We start from the raw sequence: 19,613 nt of genomic DNA, 5'->3' as shown, positions 1-19,613 counted from the left end.
GGCATACTGATTAACTTAATCAGTACAGAGTCAAAAACTGGTTAAAGTCTTACTATGTACTCTATCTGGAATTGTATGAAGCAAGTACTGATTCTACTAAAGCACAGAGGATTTCTCTCGTTCAAAGTTATCATATGGCTACTATGTGTGAAGTGAGATTTCATTTAACTTTAGAACCCATGTATTCCAGTTGCTGTGGCTGCATTACAAAGTACCCCCAAGACTTTAATAGCTTAAGACAATGATCACATTTATTTTGCTCACGCGTCTGCAGCGTTGGCATGGTTTGACCACTATACCCTGCCTCTGCTCTACAGTGCATCAGATGGGGTGGCTTGAAGACTCGGTCAACTCAGTCAGCTGGAGCAGCTGGAACCAACTGAAGCCTTGCTCGCTCTTAAATCTGGTACCTGCACTGTGAAGGCTCAAGCAGCTGGAGACCTCAGACATGTCTTTCTGTCTCTAGACATGGACAGATGAATCTCTCCATTTGGACTAATTGATGTAAATGTTGCTGCTTCCCTTCTCCAGAGATGTGCCCTCAGGTGACACTTCACCACCCCAGTGGCTGAGTGAGTCAGGGGTACAAGGCTGTCCCTGTTACCCCAAGGGGGATAACTCTCCAATGTGTTTAGCCCCAGAGCCCTTCCCTTGAGAATCAGGCCAAGGCTGGACCAAATTTGAGAACACATCCTTGCTTGTTCTCTTCTCCTTCACTATCTGACTTCTTACAGGTTTGCCCAAATGAGCATTTCCTCAATTAATTAGAATTAATTAGAAGCTCCTAAACACCTGTCTTGGACTCTCCCCCTAGGAAATCCAGCCTAAGATATAGGGTGAAAGTGCAGGTAAAAAAAATCAAGAAAAATTCCTTATTAGAATAAATAAAGCAACAGACAACTTTTCTCTTTGGTAGTCTTTTGAGAGTATTATATTGACTCTTCGCTAATATTAATTAATTCGGTCTGGAGATATAATTCTCGGGATTTTCCAAGGTTCCATTACAGCCTGCTCTTCACAATGTGTGACATTGCTTTTGTTGAGATCTGTGTCCGAAAAGTCCAGGTACCTGATTATTTCTTGTACAACTTGTCTGTATGGGAGAATTAAGTTGCATTTTATTCTAGCCTCCCTTTTCACATATGAAGCAGAAGACACACTTTTTAACAAAAACTCCCTTATCTGTCTCAGCATCATCAACAGTTGTTGTTAGAGATTCACACTAAGCATGCATTTAGACAGCTTTCTGTGGACTCTGTGCCTTTACCTTTAAAGTAGAGGCTAAACGTATATTATTGCACAATATCAAATAATATTGGATGATTCATATAGACTTTTAAACAAAAATTGAAGAATTTAGAAAATTAAGTTTTCTAAATGTGCAATAGATACATTCTCTGCATTTACAGAATCTTGAAAATATTTCTCAGAAAGAACAGGCAAGAAGAAAAGCAAAGTTGAGTCAACATAGATTTAGATAATAGTATATAATTCCATCTATATTTTACTCAGGGGAAATTTTTAAGCTGATGAAGCTTTTCTTCAAAGATCTCTTAACTCCTGATTCCTTTTATGCTCTGGCTCATTCCAATGCTTACATCGGCCAGGCCAGGAAGCCAGCCACTCCTCCGACCCCAGGATGCTGTACACATTCATAGCAAGACGCTTCAAGAAGGCACTAGCCCACTTAATCTCCTTTTTTTTTTTTTTTTTTTGTATCAAGCATCATTGTTTCAAAATAACTATTCCCTGCCAGTTGTTAGATAAAGATGTATTTTGTGTAAAATGTACTTTAAACCACACTTTTCTTAAGAGAGTGAAAGCAAAAGAAGAAAGCTAGTGATTAATGACATCCATAAAACCTGAATGACAGTATTTTAATCCTTCACGTTAGACTCATATTGTGAACAGTAATTTCTTAACTCACAAAATAGATTTCATCAATGACAGTATTTTAAATCTCCCAGTTGTGTTTGCACTTTGAAAGAATATTTTCTTAACTCATAAAGCCGACTAAATCAGGAATTTGGGCCAAAAATCTTTTTATGAAAGTGCTCCTACACTTTTCGTTTTTGTTTATAGTTTTATTTGAAGAGAGAAAGATTTGGGGGAAAATATGATGTGAAAGTCACAGAGCGCAAAACTTTTTACTGTTTTAAAATAAATGCAATAAATAAAAATAAGTGAAAATTACCCTCAGACAAAAAAAGGAGAATAGACTCATAAGTTAATGTTAAGAGTATGGTTTAGGAGCAGAAATGTTGGCAGTTAATGAAAGGTCTCTTATATACTGCTCCAAAAATAATCTGGTAAATGAACAGGATTCCAGGAATTAGAAATGAGAGGGCTAGGGGTGAGGGTAGGAAAACCAGGCCAGTGGAGGGGTGGGATTAGATCCACAGCAAATCTGGAGCGGTTTGGCAATTCTGGAGATGTTTTTGATTGTCACAATTTGGGGGCGAGGGGGGGCACTAGTTGCATCTAGTGGGGAGACACCAGAGATGCTTTAAAAATCCTACCAGGCACAGGACAAGCCCTGTCAGCAAAGAATTATCTGGCCTCAAATGTCAATAGTGCCGAGACTGAGAAACCTGTTCTGGGCTAAAGTCTTTCTTTCCCACCAACAAAAACATTATGACCAAGGAAAGTTATTATATACAGAAAAGTAAAAGTCACTAATATTTTCCTTCTATTTCTGTTCTGTTCACTTAGCTGTACACCTAATTAGATCCTGAACTTTGGGGGCATTCAGATATGGGATCCTCAAAGTGAGCCAAATGATTTCAAAAACAGGCATCAATTGTATTAAACATTTGGCAGATTTCTGTACCCGTTATCATGGCATTGCTGTGTTCCGGTGGGGGACAACTTGCCCCATCATTTCTGTTCTAGGGGAGACTTTTCTGGGAAGCCAATTGTATAGCTCTAATAGCCTCAGGGTGGCCCCTTGGAGGATGGCAGTGTGACTAGACCAATATATCTCCTCCCAGGTTAGCTTTGCCTCTGGGCCCTTCATTACTGTTTCTATGTCCTGTAAGGTGGGTATGAGTACAATTTTTAAGGATCCCCCAGAAGAGTAACTTTGGGTAGCAATTTCTCTCATTTATTTCCTAAATTCTTATTAATGATGGTCTTGGTTGGTCCAGGAAATTTTGTAATAGCTGTAAGCAGGGAGTTGTCAATTTGAGAGGAGAAACTCTTGTGCAGGGAGCAGTTAGATTTCCCCATGCGATCAAATATATTTTTCATAAGAATTGTCTTTGCTGTAACACCCAAGAGCTATGATTGCTGTAGGCAGACAGTGGTGCAATTTTTGTAGAGCCCGCTCCCACTAGGGTTGTAGAAAACTTGCAGTTAGTATAGTGAGAAGGTTAGGTTAGTGAAGAATTCCCAAGATGTTGCAGTCCGTGATTTTTTTAGACATCCTCTGGCCCAGGTACTATTATGTTGTATACATTGCCTTCCTTGTATAGATTGGTAAATGGCCAGGGAAGAGGTCCATGGTAAAGTGCCTGTGGCCAATTGGTTAGTACGATGTCTTTCCAGCTCAATAAATGAGGTTTATACTGGAGAGGGAGAAAGATCATTGTAATTAATAAGAAAAGAGGCCAATATTTGTAACATTGTTAGCAGATTTATATTTATCATCATGCCAGGGATTAGGAAGAGCTACAATTTTATCTCTATAATCCTGTATTATTTGTTGGTATTGACTCTGGATTACGGAATTTTTAATTTGATTGTACCAATCGTGAGCCTTCTGGTTGTAATATTGGGCATTCTCTTTGGGCATTCCTTAAATGAGACTTGACATATCGTGGCCCTTTGCTCTACTCTTTTGATGCACTCGTTAATAATAGTGGATTATGTCTGATTTGAAGTGAGACTTAGCCCACAGTGTTTAGAAGACATTTAGGAGACACACTCTTATCTTAGAGTCTGGATTTGCAGGAATAGGTGTTGCCGGTAGTGGTAAACCTAGAAGGAAGTGTGCTAGCCTCAGTGTTGATGTATGTGGTCATGTTCTCAGGATGGATCAACCCAATTAATCGACAGAGTTGTTCCCATTGTCTCCAGTCTGACCCATGTTGTGTGTCTCCATGTGACGTGAATGTAGTGTGTTGTTTCCAGACTCACCTTGTCAGTAGTAGGATATAAATTACCAGGGCTAGAGTGATCCTTACCAGTCGACACTGGTGAGTGTGAGGAGACCGTTTTAGGTAAGGAAGGGGCACAGCAACAGAGTAGGCATTAATGTCAGAGATCATCTATGGCCAGCAGTAGAGGATCTGATTGTCCCCGGGAATGCTGTTACACAGTCCAGGGATGATTAGTTCCATTTCCTGGGTGTTGGGAGCAGGTCCAGGTTTGTTCCACAGTGTCCTTAGTTGAGAAAACTACCTGCTTGGGCGGCAGATGAGAACACCTCTCTCCAGATAGGGGTGGGTGGTTTGTTTGGCTTATGCTGGATGATGAGAGGATGCAGGCTGAGGATGGTCCCAGAGTTGGTGGTCCATATCAGGTTCTCATTAGGATCAAGGGGGAAGTGTCTAGGCTCTGGATTTTCTGTGAGGGAAAAAGGAAAGGTGAATTTATCAGGCGGTTGTTCCTTTGCTGAGGGAAACAATGTTACCAGTTCTCATGTGTGTGAAAACTGGTGATTAAATGTGTCTGGTGTGTGTATAAATATCAGCAGATAATGTAGTATCTCTATTTGTGGTCTCTTCACTTATTGTTCATTTAGATATTGTGTAGTTGTGTCATGGGGGGGTGTGTGTATATTTAATGTAATCAGAATTATGAGCAATATTTTTGACCATTTGGGGGGCCATTGTGACCTCTAATATCTCTCAATAGCCCTTGTTTTAAAAGCTCATTATATCTTTCTACGATATCTACTACCTACACACCAGACACATTGTTGTTTTTTTTTTTAATCTCTCCAATCATGCTACTGTAGCATGACTGGATAGATTAAAAAAAACAAGCAATGTTATTTCATAATGCCCATTATTGTGTTTACTTTGTGGTAAAGGGGAGCCTTGATCTGATTGTATGACTTGTGGCACCCTCAAAGGCTATACAACTGTTTTGTTAATGCCTCAATATTAGCAGTGGTTGACACCTTGCAAGAGGCAGCTAATAGAAGAGCTTTGTAGGTATCCATCATTGTTAAGTGATATTTAATGACTCCTTCCACTGCAGGGAGAGGCCCAGCGAAATCAGTTTGCCAGCTCTGATGTAGCCCTGCTCCTCTGTAAATTGCTCCTCCCATGAAGTAAGCCCAGTCTATATTTCTGGCATGTAGTGCAGCTCCTAATGGTTTTGTATAAAGTGTCTCTTTGCTGGGTTGACTCTTCTATTAACAACCCATTTTCATAACCTCATGATGCCCCAAAGCCTTGATCTGCCATATACCGACCAATCAAAAGGGTAGGGAGGTTCATGTCAAAGTTTGGAGGACTCTCTTTTTCTTTCAAGAGGCTTTCCTGCTTTAGTGGTTTGGTTAGCTTGTCAGCTTTGGCTTTCTATCGTGCCTCCCATGTGTCTTGTACAGTGTGAGCCAAAGTATGAGGTGAGTGAGAGCCAATATAGTCACTTTTTCTCACACCAACTTACCCAATTATTTCAGTCTTGTATTTTCCAGCCCTGATTTTGCCAACCAAGGAGTGTCAACCAAGTATTTTGATCATTAGCCAGCAACCAGAAGTCAGTAAAACTATAGATCTGAGAAAGACGTTTTTATCAAGGGTATACTCTATTTCCAGGAGTATTGTACACAGTTCAGCCCATTGAGCACTTTGGTCTATTCCCTGTAATGGAAATTGAAGTGTTTGAATAAGGGTGATAGGCTGTGGTTGTCCATTCTCTGGCTCCCTTCTACCCCAGGCTCGCTCCACTGCTTTTCTTGTTTTGATTGTGCTGACCATCCTCCCTCTGGTCCCCGTTGAGCAAGAAGCAGAGGCATTTCAGGGGTTTTTGCCAAGTTAACTTCAATGACAGAGTATGTGGCTATTTCCTCAAGAAGTTGGGAAACTCCAGTAGGACCTAGTTTACCTAGATCCTGGATATATCATTTCTATTTTATTAGGGACGCCTCTGTTTCCAACCCAATTTCACAAGGAGCTTTTTCCATTACCCAGTGCAAAATAGGAATCTCAGTCCCTAGGGCAATTGACTCTGCCCAGGAACAGATTCTGCTTTGATAACGCCCAGTACACCACCAGGTATTGCTTCTCTAGTGGTAAATATGCTTGGGCTGAGTCTGGGAGCCACTTTCACCAAAAGCTCCCAGAAGCAAGTTTGGGGTTGGTCAAAAACTCTAATTGTAAATCCTGTCCTCAAGGCACTAGTGGAAGAACAGAAGAAATAGCCTCCTTCAGTTTATCCAGGGTGTGTTTTCAATCAGGTCCCCACTGAAAAGTGGAAGACTTATGAGCGACTTGCTAAACGGGGGCCTCCAAGTTTTAGAGGTGAAGAGTGGGTTGGTACCAGAGTCCAAATATGCCTACCAAATGTTGTGAGAGGCTGAACAGCTAGGAGCTTATCTTTTACTTCACTGGGAATAGATTGCCCTTCTGAATTCCAAAAGTACCCCCCAAATTTAAAAGACTAGGAAAGGCATATACCTTTTGCAAGTGTTCCATTCCCTCTTGGTGAGGTGTTTATTCATGGTTGTGGTGGCCTATGAGACAGAGTCTTGGTCAGGTCCAGTGATGAAGGTGTCATCAATATAATGCCAAAACCAAGTTTTGGTGGGAGTGTGGGGCGAGCATCTAGGTCTTATCAGCAAATCCCATGTGCAGTTGCAAAGTTATTTAAGTACCCCGTAGGTTGTAGTTGACTGTCTTGTGAAATTTTCACTGAATAGAATGTGTTAGCCAAGTCTGTAACTCCAAGTCATTGACCCACATTCTTATGAATGTTACCCATTAAGGCAAGAATATTTGGTAGAGGTGCTGCAATAAAGAGAATAGTCTGGTTTATCTCTCTATAGTCTATACTTATCCTTCACCCCTTAGCAGTAGCCTTAAACACAGGCCATACCAGGGGATTGAAAGGAATAAGTACCCCTTCTTTAAGCTGTAGTTACTAGGCTCTAATCCTTCAGTGCCTCGCATTAGCCGACATTGTGGCATATTTATCACCTACACTGTAGAGGGAGGTTAACTGGTTCCCACTGGGGAGTACCCACCAATACGACAAAGCTTTAGGCTTGCCCCAGGAGGTTACCTACTGACTGAGGAGGTCCATTCCGATAAAAGGAAAAGGGATACTGGGGGGCAGGGAAGGAGAAAAAACCAGGACAGAGGCATGTTTTACAAAACTGAGCCAATTTTAACAGCTAAGCAGGTAATTACTCTTTTAATTAATATACCTCCTAAGACACAAGACTGTCATGTCCTGGGGGGAGTGAGGAGGCTTTAAAGCATAAGTGCTTCCTGCGATTAAGGAGATTTGAGCACCCATGTCCAACAGAGCCAGCCAGTGTTATTACTTTTTTGGAGGGCAAACTACAGTTAATGTAGTTACAAGGCGATTATCTGCTAGAAGAGACCAGTTCAGAGACCTTTGGATACTTATGTGGGTGTGGGTCCCTGCCACTGACACAGATCAGGGACAGGCACTGAAGGAGAGGGCTATCTCTAAGGGAGAGACCTCCTGTGGGTTGCAATTCAATTCTATCAAATATTGTCATTATTTTACCAGTTTACCAAAGATTGTCCAATCTGGGACTCTCTTGTCCCTTAGAGTCCTATACAACACCTTCTTGTTCATCTTGGGTTCATGCTTAAAAGAGGGCCTGGATGGTTTGTTTGTCCTGGGGGCGGGGGTGGCCTCACTATTGATAGTAATTTTGATGTAGGCCGGGTGGGATATTGTTTGTAGAATTAATAGTCAACACTAGCTCTGAGTTTCTCTTTCATGAGTTGCTATTAAATCCAGGGCAGCTATGGTTTCTTCAAGTGTTTTATCATTGACCATCATAGCCAGTAAAGAGGACTTATATTTGTCAGGAGCTTCCCAGAGAAACAATTGTGTGAACTCAGGACTCAATTCAGCCTCCTCTGGACTTCCCAAATCATCATCCATTGCCTGAAAAGCCCATTCTAACATCCTCATCCGACAGAGGAGGTCTTTGGCCTCATCTAACACTTTCCATTGACAGTCAGCCCAGGCTATTACGAAACCTAAAGTAGGATAGACAGATCTTCCAGCCTTGAAAGTTCACATCATAAAGGTCTATGTGAGCAGAGGTCTATGACCACCTCTGGTGGTCACTCCCATTGTGCTCACTAATTGTATGGAAACCTCTACTAAGGACACCATTTTTCTATCCTCTGCTATGGCAACCACTTGTTTAATTTCAGGCCCCGGTAGCTAGAACTCATCCTTGCCGGATACATTCTATACAGCCAGACAACCACTTTGGTTTTTTTTTTTTTTTTTTTTTTAAGCTGCTGAGAATACAGTGTGTGTGTGTGTGTGTGTGTGTGTGTGTGTATGTTTTGGTGAGGAAGATTGGTCCTGAGCTAACATCTGTTGCCAATCTTCCTCTTTTTTTTTTCTTTCCCCAATGCCCCAGTACATGGTTATATATCCTAGTTGTAGGTCATTCTAGTTGTTCTCTGTGGGATGCCACCACAGCATGGCTTGATGAGATGAGTGGTGTGTAGGTCTGCACCTGGGATACGAACCGGTGAACACTGGGCCACAGAAGCAGAGCATGGGAACTTCACCACTGGGCCACAGGGCCTGCCACTTTTTAATTTGGTTCTGGGTAGGTTCTTAAGGAGAAACTGGGCCTGAGGGCAAGAGAGAGGGTGTGTTTTCTTCTCCATATGAGAAATGGACCCTCCTTCTTGAACTTTCTTGTCAAACTCTTATTTTGCTGGTGGTCACCAACAAAGCTAACAATAATCATCCTCATTGAGATCATGGTTGTATTGTGCTGGCCTTTGTTCTGGAGAACATCAGTTCTTTTTCTGGGGTTCTGCCTTCCCTCAAGCCTACTTAGGGAGGAAAGGGGAACTACTCCACTGGAGGGTAGAGGGGAATACGGAGGAAAGAGAGAAAGAGTGATTTTTGCTAAGAAATAATGCCATCTTTCTTAAAACCTGGGGCTGAATTGGTGAAGTGTTCTTTTAGCCCTGGAAAGGGTGAATAGTTGAACAAAATTGAGATTATCAGAATAAAGAAGAATATTAGCTTGAAAAGACCACTTAAGTTGGCAAGCATTAGTGTCTTTCGCATTAGCAAAATGACCCCAGATAATCTAGTAAATCTAGGACCAGGTTAAAAATTTAGAAAGCTGTCGATAAGCTATCTGTCAAAGAAATGATAAACCCAGATGACTTAGCAGGCAAATTATTTGAAACTCTTAAGGAATAGATTTCAGAGATAGAAAGAAAAGTTTCTAGCTTCATTGTTATAAGCCATCACAATACTGAGAGAAAAATCTGCCAAAGACACCACAACAAAATAGTGATCTAGCTAAGTAGACTACTATTATTTATGACTATCATTGGAAATTTACTTAGTAAAATTTTATAAATAAAATTATATAGCACATCAATAGGGTAACATACTATGATAAAGTAAATTAAAACAGCCTTGCACGGATGGTTCAATATTATGAAATCTGTACCTGTAAGTCAACCATGTTATTAATTCAAGGGGGGAAAATATCTGATTAGTTCAATGCATGCCAACATGGGAAAGGAAAAGTAGGGTTAGTTATTTTTGTTTGTAGATGACATGATCGTAAAGCTGTATAGCACAAAAAAGAATTAAATTTAAAACTATATCATACAATGAGAAAATTTAGTAAGCCTACTGATTATAAGTTAGTATACAGTCATGCTCCACATAAAGATATTTTGGTCAACGATGGACCACATATACAACAATGGTCCCTTGGTCCCATAAGATTAGCACCATATAGCCTAGGTGTGTAGTAGGCTATACCATCTAGGTTTGCATAAGCACATTCTGTGATGTTCACACAATGACAAAATTAACTAATGATGCATTTCTCAGAACGTATCTCTGTCATTAAAAGATGCATGACTGTATAAAAATCAATAGCTTGTCCTAAATAAAGAATAACCATTCATGATATACTCTACAAAAAATGTGAAGGAACATAAGAAAAGATGTGAAAAAATTGAAAGCTATACCATTTTTCACAAGAAGATTAAATATTTTTAAAAAATTCATGTTATCTAAATTGCTGGATAAATCAATATGCTCACAATCAATCCAACTAAAAATTTTTTGAGGTGCTGTAATTTTAATAAAATGATTCTTAATTTCATCTGAACTTAAGTATACTTAACAAGTATTACAAGAAAAGTGATGAGGAGGGAAATAACCTTACATATACTAGAATATGGTGGAAAGAATATAGTGATTAAAACAGCATGGAACTGACAAAGAGTGGACATTCTCTGCAAAAAAGAGTAGGAATTAACTAGATGAATATGAAGGGTGCTTAGAAAGCAAAAAGCAGGACTAACCCATGACCCGAAAGCAGAGAACGTGGCTGGAGAGATAGGGACCAGGATATGCGGTACGTGGTAGGCACTGTTAAAAGTCTTTTCCTAAAGAAAGTGTGAAGTCACTGAGATATTTTAACCAGGGATATGATAGAATCAGAATTTGCTTTGAAAATATCATAGCCACAGTATCACTAAATATAAGAAATAAACATAGGTAAACTAAAACAAAAAAATTGACATGAGGAAGTCCCACAGGTCTAAAAGGATAGTGTATTTTTGAATAATGGTTTACCAGAGAAAAGTCTTGCTATTGCATCCGAATGAGGAATACAACTTAACTGAGCAGAGAATCCTTTATTTCTCAATGTCTTTGGAAGTTCCTTTATTGCTTTTTGGCGTTTGATATAGTGGAAAAGTTTTAAAATATAGAGTTTTTTTCCAAGTGTTGGTAATCTGTGTTGTTCTCTTAAACATGCATGCTTTTAATATTTGACTTCAGAGTCATAATATAAAATTTTTACCAAGGTATTCCAGTATAGATATCTTTTTATCCATTTTTTCAAATACATGTTAAACAGGGAGTTCAGACTTACACTTACTTTAGATTAGAAAACTTTTATGTTACAATATTACTTCTCTATAGTTTGCTTTTTATTTTTTTAATCTATAGATGATTTGCTTCAATAATTATTAAATATAATTATTTTACAAGTATTTTGTTTCATATTTTTCTTGTTTTCTTGCTTTTGGACCTCCGACTATTTAGATTTTCTACAGTTTATAATCTGCCACTTACTATCAAAAATGTGATTTAACTTTTGTTTTCATTTTAGTGGAGTCTTAAGTCTTGACTTAATTTGTTATACACCTATTGCCTTCTTTTATATAGAGAACACAAAAATTTTTATTAGTCTCTTTAGAAATATATTTTTAGATAAGAGTAGTTTATTCCATGTATTTGGTTCATCCCTTCTTTGTTCCTCTGTAGCAGTATTTTTTCCATGAACACTATGTTAAATGTCTTCCTTTCTCTATTTCTATTTCCTACATGTCTTAGGAAAGTATTCTTTTTTGATTTTCTGACACTTCTAGTAGCAAATCTTTGACTCTATCCAATCAAATGAATGATGACAGAGTTAGTGATATACTTAAAGGTAAAAGAGAAAAAGCAACAAGATTACATGAAATAGCTATAAGATTATATATAAATCTTTTGTATAAAACAACAGAAATAAAGTAATCATTATTTTGCTCAGTAAATGTAGTTATTTAAGAGAACCACATCAGTACTGACAAAGATTCTCTCCTTGACCAAACTTCAGTCAGGCTCCTCTGAGCTCAGTTCTTGAGGAGACCTTGACCGTGGCGCCTGTTTTCGCTGTGGCTGCATAGCCCTGTTTTAGCAAAAAGCCTGTTAAATAGCTTTATCTGGAATCTCGCTACCCTTGATGTCTCTTCTCAGTAATTTTCCATCCACTGTCCCCTCATTGCTCCTTGGCTAGAAATCTCCACTCATCCTTGCTGTACTCAAAATGCAGCCCTGTTTTATAATGAGCTCTCTTTCCCCCCATTGCAATAGTTTCTGAATAAAATCTGTTTTGACTGCTCTGACTATTGTCCAGCTCTAGTTTTCTTTAAAGGTAGACTTCAATAAGATATAATATACAGCGATACATTTAATTTTGAGACAAAATTTTATAAAAGGAAATAAGAGTGGAGAATTTTTAAAAAAATGGAATTAGGCATGCTTTTCTCGTGGAAAGAAAATAACTTAAAGTGCAAAATAGTAAAGGAAAGACTAGCACAGTGGGGCTCAAGCTGCAACATCCTCCAGAAAACTTGGCCTTATTAAGCTAATTGGTTTCTGTTTGCTTTCTCGCTGGCCCCCAGGTGTTTTCTGCTCTGCTCTGTAGGCAGTTTTTCCAGGAGGGTAAGAGTGTAGTACTCAGTGTGCAGCAAATACTCAGTAAAAGCTAGCTTCCTAACTGCCTGGAGCTGGATTGACTTCTGCACCCAAGCTGTAGAATTGCTAAAAAGGGAAAACAGCCAAGTGGACCAGTGGCTCCTTCCAGCCTTGGAGATCTTTTATTGTCTCTGCAGTATGAGAGTGGCCAATCCGAATTAACAAAGGGAAATGAGAAATGTCCTATTTCGTATTAAGAGAATTAAAAACAAACCTCTTTCCCAAGATGCCCTTACACATATTTAAACCGTGATGGTACTACCTCCATTTAAAATATAATTTTAGCAATAATTATTTAATAATAATTTAGATGATTATTTTGATAGTAATATAGGATGGATGAATGTGCATTTTATTCTCAATTGTAAACGTACTATTTTTTTAATTGATTGAGCGTTACATTAAACTCCATGACTTAAAAAATGTCTTGTTTTAGAGAATTCATTGGTAGATTCAAAAAGTAATCTCCATAGAATTAATTTTGTGAACAGGATAGTTTGAAAGTATCCTTTGACAAAGAAAAAGATTTGAATATTACACAATGTATCTTGGTTCTTATACATAGACTGCATAGTATAGAATTGATATTGTACAAAAACAAGATTTTTGAGAATGAGAATTTACAGCTAAATAGATTTTAACTTTTTATTATCTAGAAGATCTTTCCGAACTATCTTATCAATTTTTCCATCTCCTTAGGAGCCTATAAAGTTATACTGAGTAAATTAAGTACCCAAGAGTTCATTTCATGCAGTTGGGCAATAGTATATTTACTCTCTGTCAAAACACATTCTTTAATCATGAATGTCTTTCATCTTGATTTTCTTTGTTTATTGTGATTGAGATTAAAAAATAACTTATGATTGAAAATTTTATGTAATACATTTTTAGGTCGCCTATCTACCTTACTTGATATTACAAAAATGTTGTTCTATTTTTAAGTACTATAAACACTATCTAAATGGAAATCTTCTTAGAGTAGAAACAGATTGTTTGACATTTGGTTGTTCTTTATTTCAATAAGTGATGCATAGAAAAAGTTTAAATTCTGAAAAAAAATTTTGGCAAGTGAGCCTAGAAGAAAAGTTGATTTTGCTCAAGGGTTTGGCCTACCTTAAGTATGAGACAAAAAACCTGGGACTGATAATGGAAGTGGCAAGAGGTTAGTTTCTTCATTCACCAGTGCTTACAAAAAGATCAATTTTCATGCCAATATATACTGAACAAAAATTAATTATTCCACGCACCCTGTTTACTACAGGAAGGGACCACAGGATTCCAGTGTTCCTGAAAGTGGAGGCTTAATGGCTCTAAACTATTTAATAATAAGCTGGCAAATAGATTTTGGTGCAAGTTCAATTTGTGGAAATGCCAAAGAAACTAGAGTTAACAGCTAAATAAATAAATCATGCTCAATACCTTAGTTGAGTTTAACCAAATTTATTCAGCTGATTGAAAAGATTGTTGGGGAAATTGTAGGTAAGGTTTCCAGAATGTAATTGAGAATGTCAAAACGAATCATGACAAAATGTACAACCAAGTAGATTTATGCTTTACACCAGACATTCCTAATGCATGGAAGAATTACACAGAAAAAGCTTTCAGTGTCACTTATGAAATTGTACGATAGAGGAAAATTCATTTCTCTATTCTTTTATGATAACACATTCTAATGGATCTAGCTATAAGAGAGCATTTTTAATACAAAGGCCATGAATTATATGAACTGTGCACGAAATTTGAGTAGAAAAAAGTAATTTAAGTAACTTTCAATATTCTAGTGCTATCTGTATTGCTTTGAACAGAGCATCCCAACAGAAATATAATGTAAGACTTACATGCAGTGTAAAATTTTTTAGCAGCCACATATAGAAGAGTAAAGAGAAACAGGTGAAATTAATCATAACAACATATTTTATTTAACCCAAAACATCCAAAACATTATCTTTTCAGCATGTGATCAATATAAAACTTATTGAGATATTTTGTATTTTTTCTATACTTTTTATAAATCTGGTGTATATTTTACACATACAGCACATCTCAATTTAGACTAGCCATATTTCAAGCACTCAGTCACCATGTATTGAATAACACAGGCTTAGAAAAAATACCTACGTTACCTCTTCACTTGATTTCAGTGTATAATTGTCCTCATAAATTTATATGTATCTATCACCATATTAAACGGTGATTAAAATTAGAAATTTAATCGTATGGTTGGGATATGTCTCATAAAACTTAGATATTGACTCATGAAAATCAGCACTTTCAAATGGAAATGCTTCATTTGTTTGCAATAGTTGAGAACTGAAAGGCATACTCTCTAAGTATAATTTTTATATTAATGGATTGTCTTAATATTATTAAAAGTTTTTCTCTCCTGTGTGTATTCGGTATCTTAATATTTCTTTAATGTATAAAATGGATATATGGTAAAATATTTTCATGAGAGAGATGCTTACAACCGAAATTTCATGAATCCATGTATCTCCTCTATTTTCAAAGTTCTGTAGTATCTATGTTCTCAGGAACACTAAAACCAATTTCATTTACCTGCCCAGTCTCTGTCACAATATCTTATCTTACTGAATGACAGTTTAATCCCTTATCTTGTCTGTCACCAGTCATCATGAGATAATGAGCTGACCTTCTCTGAACAAGTTGCCTAAACTAAGAGATAACACCGAAAATTCATTGGTGAGAAAAGTGGATAATGAGTATGTTCAAGAGATGGGCAATACCTGGACAGGGACAGAGTAAATGTGGATGGTCAAATACTCTGTCCATCAGGGCAATGTCTGCCTGCTCAGACAGGCTGTGAAGACAGGAGGGAGAAATCAATTGATGAAGATGACTTACTCAGATCACCTTAAGGAGTACTAGCCAACTGGTTTGGCTAAAAAAAACAAAATCCAAAACTAAATAGTCACCCTTAATACGAGTAAAGGAAACTTGAGATAGCCGATAGCAAATACTTTATCACATAGTTAAGGTTCACAGGTGAAATTTATTGAGTTAATTTAACTGATAAGCAATGATTAATTTCTTAAATTTAAAAGTTCAAAATCACCATAAACCCATGGTCTTTTTACTTCATATGAACATGTTCATTTTGTCCCAATAGTGCAGACATGTCTACTGTTAACCATTTTAATTGCCATTTTAAGTTTTAAACATCATAATGAATCACATTATTGAAAATTTAAGCATTCTATTCTTTGAAGTTTCATTAAGCACAAACACTTCCAGTCGTAGTTGTAATACATAGGTCAAGAACTGGTACCCTTATTTCCAAAGTGATAATTATTCTTCTCTGTTATCTATTGCTAGAGCAGAATGAAATGAAAGTTAGCTAGTGTCAGCCCTTAAAAAATAAGCATGATGACATGAAGAAGGTATAGATAATGCTTTACCTAAATAAGAAGATGTTATGGTAACAACATACAACATATTAAAATGTGCATTAAAGGAATGTAAATATTAGCTGTTCATTGTCGTAAATTACAACTAGTAAAGTTAAAATATTTTTGCTCCTACTATCAATGCATGTGTTTTTGATGGCTAAAGTCTACCTCCCCTCACCTCCAGAAAAGGGAGTTAATTGGCTTAAGCCATCTTCCTGGTCAGAGTGATTTAACCAGGTAGAAGCACAATTTGTGACAGCAAGAGCCAGAGTCAGGTCTGTTGTCCTACTTACTGTTGAGGAGAAAAGCCCTCTCTTTTTCCACTTGGCTTGAGATTATCAAGATCTGAGATCTGACGTTCTTGTGGTCATCTTTCAAATAGATAAGAGAGAATTAGTTTGAGAAGAAAGACAACACGGAGTTGTTGCATCTACTAGTTACCATCTGCCCAACCACTGCTCCATGAGGAGCCCCTGGTACTGCTGTCCTGAAGCCAATCCTATGTCTGAACTTTGTAATTAGGGGAGAAAATTAATTTGGTCTTTTTATTCAATACAGTTTTCATTTTGTTTTCCATCACTTTCAATTGCAAGAGTCTTGGTTAAAGATATTAAAAGTTACAAATCTTTTTAAGGTCAAGTCTTAAAATGGCCCACAATTAAGTTGATGTTGGAAGTTAGTTTAGGGACCAGGATCTTGTCTACTGGGCTTCAGTTTATTGTTCTTGCTTCCATGAACTGTTATATCTCTCAATTATATCCCTCAATTATCTAAGATGCTTCTGCAGTGTGGAATGTTGGCCACATTGAGGGGGGGCGGTCTCTCCATGGCATCTCAGTGCTGAGGTTTAGTTTAGTTTACCTGTTGGCAGTACTTTCACTAAATGGGAGAGACATTCATGTCACTCTATAACGATGTTCAAAGTATAGTTTTTGGATTTTCTGGAATAAAAACACAGAATATGAGGAAAGCAATAGCAATTAAAGTAACAAAATACAAGTAAGTTTAGCAAGTGTGGTCAATTTTATCAGAGTTCAAACTATTTCTTTTCCCTCTCTGAGGTAACTTCCCAGCAGATCCTTCCTGCAAGAAGATTATACACCCCTGCTCTGAAAACCTTAGTTGTGGCCATATGACCTGATTTGACCAATGAAATGTGAGCAGAAGTTGTGTATGCCAATGTGATGGTAATTTTTATGGGAAATTTGAGTAGGCTACTGTACCCAAATATTCAGTCAAACACTAATCTGGATGTTGCTATGAAGGCATTTTGTAGATATGATTAACATTAACAACAGTTGGACTTTACATAAAGGAGATTACTGTGGGTAATCTGGGTAGAACCTATCCAATCTGTTGAAAGCCCTTAAAAACAAAACTGAGACTTCCCCAAGGAAGGAGGAATTCTGCCCGTGGACTGCAGTGTCAGCTCTTGCTCAAGAAGTGCCAGCTTTTCCAGCCTGCCCTTCCTGACAGCCTCCCATCCTCCCCTACATACTTCCCACTTGCTTAACTGGTACAATACATCTGTCTCTCCATCTCTCTCTTTTCCCCTACTGAATCTGTTTCTCTGGAGGAACCCTGACTGATGCACTTTCAGGCAGAAGTTTAAAGGACCAGCAGTAAGTGTTGCTCATCTCTCTTTTTCTTCTCCCACAAGCTCAACGATGTTGGGAAACAAAAATGAAATCCAAACAACCAACCAACCATAAAACATGAAACCGAGACTGAGAGATTCAGGCAAACTGCAATAGATACATAGTATGAGAAAAAGCTACAATTTATTCTTTGTAAACTACTGGGATTTTGGTGTTGCTTGTTATTCCATCATATTTTAGCTTAAGCTGACAGTCAGGAAATGAGGTAGAGTATGTCCAAACTGAACTCCTCTATTTTCTTTGAAAAGTCTTTTATACTCACAGTCCGTTCTGTATCAGTTAGTATTAATGAGGAGTCTACCTCCTGGCTAAAAACCTATGTGTGATCTTTCTTGGCCCATGATAGACAATTACAAAAGCCTGACCTGGCGGGACTCATGGTGGACAACTTCCCTCCCGACCCTAGGCTCGGGCACTGCCCATGCATTGCAGTCTCTGAAGGGAGTTGCAGTCCAGGACTCAGCCTCCCAGGGAGTCCCATGCTCCTACACATATTCCTAGCCCAGGTGTCTGTAAACAAACAGACAAAAAATAATGAGACTGTCCTGGATTAAGACTTGGAAGCCTTTCCTGGTGAGTCCTACCAAACATTCAAAGAAGACTTAATACCTATCCTTCTCATACTCTTCCCAAAATTGGAGAGGAGGGGAGGCTTCTTAACTCATTCTATGAAGCCAACATTATCCTGATACCAAAACCAGACAAGGACAACACAAAAAAAGAAAATTACAGGCCAATATCACTGATGAACATAGACGAAAAAATCCTCAACAAAATACTAGCAAATCAAATACAACAATACATTAAAAAGATCATACATCACGATCAAGTGGGTTTCATTCCAGGGATGCAGGGATGGTTCAACATCTGCAAATCTATCAACGTGATATACCACATTAACAAAATGAAGAATAAAAATCACATGATCATCTCAATAGATGCAGAGAAAGCATTTGACAAGATACAGCATCCATTTATGATAAAAACTCTAAATAAAATGAGTATAGGAGGAAAATACCTCAACATTATAAAGGCCATATGTGACAAACCCACAGCAAATATCATTCTCAATGGAGAAAAACTGAAAGCTATCCCTCTAAGAACAGGAACCAGACAAGGATGCCCACTGCCACCCCTCTTATTTAATGTAGTATTGGAAGTCTTAGCCAGAGCAATCAGGCAAGAAAAAGAAATAAAAGGGATCCACATTGGAAAAGAAGAAGTGAAACTGTCACTCTTTGAGGATGACATGATTTTATGTCTACAAAACCCTAAAGAATCCACTGAAAAACTTTTAGAAACAATAAAGGAATACAGTCAACTCGCGGGATACAAAATCAACATACAAAAATCGGTTGCGTTTCTATACACTAACAACCCCATTTACAACTGCAACAAAAAGAATGAAATACCTAGGAATAAACTTAACCAAAGAGGTGAAAGATCTGTACACTGAAAACTATAAAACATTGTTGAAAGAAATCAAAGAAGACACAAAAAAATGGATTGGAAGAATTAACATTGTTAAAATGTCCATACTCCCTAAAGCAATCTATAGATTCAATGCCATCCCTATCAAAGTTCCAGCAACATTTTTCACAGAAATAGAACAAAGAATCCTGAAATTTGTATGGAACAACAAAAGACCCTGAATAGTCAAAGGATTCCTGAGAAAAAAGAACAAAGCTGGAGGTATCACACTCCCTGATTTCAAATATACTACAAAGTCATAGTAAGCAAAACAGCATGGTACTGGCACAAAAACAGACACACAGATCAATGGAACAGAATCGAGAGTCCAGAAATAAACCCACACATTTATGAACAGCTAATATCCAAGAAGGGGGAGCCAAGAACATACAAGGGAGAAAGAGGAGTCTCTTCAATAAATGGTGTTGGGAAAACTGGACAGCCACATGCAAAAGAATGAAAGTAGACCATTCCCTTACACCATGCACAAAAATCAACACAAAATGGGTTAAAGACTTGGATGTAAGACCCTAAACCATGAAACTTCTAGAAGAAACATAGGCAGTACTCTCTTTCACATCAGTCTTAGCAGCGTATTTTCAAGTACCATGTC

The sequence above is a fragment of the Equus przewalskii genome, chromosome 2, assembly GCF_037783145.1.
Source record: "Equus przewalskii isolate Varuska chromosome 2, EquPr2, whole genome shotgun sequence".
Classification (NCBI taxonomy): domain Eukaryota; kingdom Metazoa; phylum Chordata; class Mammalia; order Perissodactyla; family Equidae; genus Equus; species Equus przewalskii.
This window is presented reverse-complemented; position numbering follows the sequence as displayed.